This window comes from Notechis scutatus, chromosome 3 (genome assembly GCF_049901735.1).
Source record: "Notechis scutatus isolate UNSWTSFEM ecotype Mainland chromosome 3, rNotScu1.2, whole genome shotgun sequence".
In the NCBI taxonomy this organism is placed as follows: Eukaryota; Metazoa; Chordata; class Lepidosauria; order Squamata; family Elapidae; genus Notechis; species Notechis scutatus.
Window position 1 is genome coordinate 44,032,785 of NC_142011.1, and position 4,750 is coordinate 44,037,534.

The 4,750-nt window shown below is 42.3% G+C and overlaps 1 protein-coding gene across 1 annotated transcript in view; it reads right to left on the bottom strand.

Moving 5' to 3' along the window:
* LOC113432004 (C4b-binding protein-like) overlaps window positions 1-4,750 on the bottom strand; it is a 55,120-nt gene that overhangs the window by 47,711 nt on the left and 2,659 nt on the right. The gene's annotated exons all lie outside the window — the stretch shown is intronic.

Below are 4,750 nucleotides of genomic sequence, written 5' to 3' on the forward strand. Positions count from 1 at the left end.
AGACTTATATACCACTTCAAAGTGCTTTACAGCCCTCTCTAAGCAGTTTACAGATTTAGCATATTGCCCCCAATAATCAGGGTACTTTTACTGACTTGGGAAGGATGGAAGGCTGAGTCAACCTTGAACCAGTCAGAATCAAATTTCTGGCAGTCAGCAGAGTTAGCCTGCAATACTGCATGCTAACAAGTGGGGTATTCTACTGGTTTGCCCCCCAAGTTCCTTCCTATAAAAAGTTTTGCTGCTAGGTTAGCTTTAGACTGCTAATATATCAGGCATAAATCTAAGCACACAGCTATCCCAGCCATCAAATATAAAATGAAAACCTTTCTGCAAATGAAAAACTTTTTGGAGCTGAATTACAGATTAATTCACCTGTTTCAACAAGTTTACTGAATTCTTTATGGTGCTTAGAATCTAATTCCAGCTCCAAAAATTGACAAGCCCCAAAATTCACAGCTCTGGAGACTAGAGATGATTGCCTAGATTCTAAGGGCCTCGGACAGTTTGCCATTGCCAATATGCCACAGCCAACTCAGCATAATCAACTTGCCACAACCAATTCGCCATGGCCAACTTACCACAGGACAATTCACCCCGGAACAAGTTACACTAATATCAAAGAAATGGTGGAATAGAATCATTAAAGAAAGGATGCAAAAGGAGGGACAAAATGAAATGTGAATGAGAAAAAGTAAAATATTTTTTTAATTATTTTAAATAATTGAATGGAATTGTTGAATTGTCCTGTGCCAAGTTGTCCAATGGCGAGTTGGCCATGAAGGGTTGTCCCATTCTGGGTTCTAATGCTGCTTTGTAAACCCATCGTAATGTCCTATCTGCCTGGCAATCTGTGAAGAATCTAAAATACTCTTGATCAATGGAAAACTTTCCAAGCTATTCTATCATCTCCCTGGAGAGAAGCTGCAATTTTTTTAGCCAGAGAGGGAAGAAGCTTATAGACTGGTCAGCCCTTCTTTCTTTATCACTTGATTAAATACCACTGCAAGTGGAATGTTTAGATCAACACTGCACACAGAAAGAAAAGCCCTGTTTCTTTGTTTGCAGGTGTGGAAGCAATTGAATTCAGATTTATTGCTTTTGCTAATTTTCCATCAAAGTTGGCTACAGAGTATAAATAGAATTTCATGGCCTCCTAAAATTCTTACATTGAGATATGGCTGTTTTCAGGTAAAAACCTGCAACAAAATAGTTAATTAAATGCCAAAGATTCCTGTCCATATTTCCTTGAATTAGTCATATGTTCAATCCTACCATTAAGCAATAAGCCTTAATAGTACAGTGGAACCTCGGGTCACAAACGCTTCTGTTTGCGATCAAATCGGGTGACGACCAAAAAATCCACCCTATTTTTGAATTGGGACACGATTCAAAAATCAGGTGCCAAACAAAATTGTTTCACTTTCCGCACCAATTTCCCTTTCGGCACCTTTTTTTAAAAAATCAGTGCATGCGCAGATGCTCATGCTTCCAGTCTCGACCAAATCGGATATATTCTTGTTTTTTGTTCTGTCTTTGGTAGACGTTTAGGAACATTATGAAGATGATGATATAGAAGAATGAGAGGAAAACCAATGCCTCTGTGCTTTAAGTCCTTCGATGTTTTTCATAACAGCAATAGCAATATCACTTAGACTTATATACTCCTCCACAGTGCTTTAAAGCCCTCTCTAAGCAGTTTACAGTCAGCATATTGTCCCCAACACTCTGGGTCCTCATTTTACCGACCTTGGAAGGATGGAAGGCTGAGTCAACCTTGAGCCAGTCAGAACTGAATTCCTGGCAATCAGCAGGGTTAACATGCATCACAGCTCTTGTTCAAGATGACTAAAATTTGCTCCTGGGAGCATTCCGCAGAATTGAATCCTGAAACTGATTCCTTTTGAGCCACAAACATTTCTGGCCTAAGGTCTGAGTCTCCACAATGCCTTTAAAATATCAAATTAAATTAGCTCAGGCTTTTGTCACTCTACCTGAGGAAGCTCTTTTTGTCTAAGACCACATTGATGTCAGGATGTGACAGGTCCATGGAAGAAAAGTAGTTCTACTCATGATTTACATGAGTGTCAGGAACAAAATAATTTAAACCTTGGCTTCCCTCAAAGAAACTCTGACATGTTCCGTTTTTGCCCCCCCCCGAAGGGGGGGGGGCCCCAGTAGGGGGCGCACACAACCCCAGCCGGACGGCGGGGAGAGAAGGCGATGAATGAACTGGCCTAGGAGGCGGAGAAGGATTTTTTTTCCTAAGGAGGGGTTAGGGCTAAAAGGCGAACACGCAGGGGGGACTTGTGGGGGCGGTGGGCCCCCAGGAAGGCGCTTGGCGCACAGGACTGCAGCGGAGCCCCGGGGGGGCCGGATCGGGCGCGGGCGGTGCGGCGTTTTACGAAAAAAAAGGACATTATTGATGGTCTCAACTTACACATGCTTTCCTCTTCCAAGTTCTAAATAGCCTAAAGCCATGTTTCAAGATGTTGGAAGATAAAATATGTGTTGGTGTATTCCTAAGAGCAGGACTCTAACGTTAGTAAAGCCCAGTGTTGGAAGATAATGGGTTCAGTTCCAAGTGGGGAAAAAAAACACTGGGAACTAGAACAGAACAGAACAGAATAGAATAGAATAGACCTTGTCATTGCATTCAAAATACAATGAAATTTGAAAGCTATTCCAGCAGTGCCCCAAACACCACATCACAATCACACTACACAGTATTTAAAAATTAAAATAATTAAAGTAATGATAATTAAAAACCTAGTCTAAAACCTATTTAAAACATATATTAAGTTAGATAGTTTAAAAATGCCACTTTATGCATAGAACTAAATCACAAATGTACTATTTGATTCAAGACAATTATTGCCTTGGAAAAGAAACTGTTTCTCAGTCTATTAGTCCTCATTTTAAAACACCTATAACGTCTCCCTGATGGTAACAATTTGAAAAATGAATGACCAGGATGAGAACGGTCTGTGGAGATTTTTTGTGCTCTAGAGAGGAGTCTGGACTTCGCAATCTCTTCCAAAGAAAGAGAGCAATCGATGATTTTTTGTGCTGTGTTTATAACTCTCTGGAGCATCATCTTATCCACTACAAAGCATTCAGCATACCACACCGTTACACAGTATGCCAACATGTTCTCAATGGTAGAATGGTAAAAAGTAACCAGCAACTTCTACCCAGACCACTTTTTCAGCAGCCTCAGAAAGTGCAGGCGCTGTTGGGACTTCTTTGCAGTGGCCATAGTGTGGACCGACCAAGTAAGGTTGTCAGAAATATGAGTTCCTAGAAATTTAAAACTATGAACTCTTTCCTCTTTCCATATATAGTGGGAGAGGCTCTGCTTTGCATTGTCTGAAGTCTATAATCAATTCTTTGGTCTTTTTGATGTTCAGGGCGAGGTTATGACTCTTGCATCATAACATGGAGGCTGTTTGGAAAGATGGTTTAATAGTGGACAGGACCACATGGCTTGGAGCTCCAAAGTGAAATAGATTACATGCTTCAAGATGTTGGGTGAAGGAAAAGAAGGAAAGGGGCAAGATGCTGAGAGTGCAACTGTTTTATACCCTCTGTTGGGCCCCACCTTAGTGTTTCCTGTTCCTGTGTAAGAAATGTATCCCATTGGCTGTCAGACTCCCAGGGGCGGGGGGTGGGGTCTTAGCTAACTTTGTAGGTTTTGTCTGGACCACATGGCTTCACCTGAGTGCTGGCTGATGCAATCTTCCCAGACCAGGTGGTGAGATGGGTAGAGGCCTTTGTTATGTAGAATATTCTGGTCCAGGCCTTAATGGCCTGCACATTAACAAAGGTGGGGGGTAAGCTTCTCCTTCTGAGGTGAGTTTCTGCTTCTCTTTTTAGGGGAAATATTTTGCCTTTTTAATATTTCCTAAGATATTTCATTTTGGGTGGGTGCTAACTTCCTACACCAGTAAAGCAGGTTTTATAATTAGAGTAGAAAAGGGATTTATTTCATTGTAGAAAAAGTGAAGCCTCCCATGTGACGAATTAGCTAGGGGAAAACTGAAAGACAAGTACTCTTCCCATGTATGCCTGGCAGCCACCTCAGTTTATTTATTTGTTTGTATGCTATCTATTCATGCAAGCCAAGGAGGTTGAAAAAAATCCATGCAATTCAAGGTTGAAATTATCTAATTATTTAAAAAAAAACTTTTGAAATCTGGTTGTGGCTTCAAATTCACTCCCTTAAAACCCTGAGTGTTACTAAATTTGCCAATCTTTTACATGCAAAGGGACACAAAATAATAGTTTAAACTTAAAGCAATGTTTTTTTCAACCTTGGCAACTTTTAAGAAGTTCCATTCCCAGAATTCCTTAACCCAGACACGTTGGCGAATTCTGGGAATGGAAGTCCGCGCATCTTTAAACCCTGGTTTAAACTCTCTATCCACACTCAGTGTCCCCTGACGTCGAAGAATCCGCGCCAGTCTATTTGCACCTCCAACGCCACACGGCCAACTGAAAAACGCTGGCCGAGAAGGCCTTTGCCTTTTACGCCACCAGCCCCGTTCGCCTCAGGCTCTTCCTCCCAGAAGCGGAAGCCTAGAGGACGTGGAGGCAATCCCAGCGTGGGATTCCGATCCGAGTCCGCTATCGCCACCTGCCTCTTCAGACCTCCGGTGCCCTGGTAGGTCGCGCCGGGAAGGCAGGGACGGGAAAGAGGGAGCCAGAGCCAGCCGCGCTGCCGCGTGAGGAGAAAGCGAATCAGATTCAC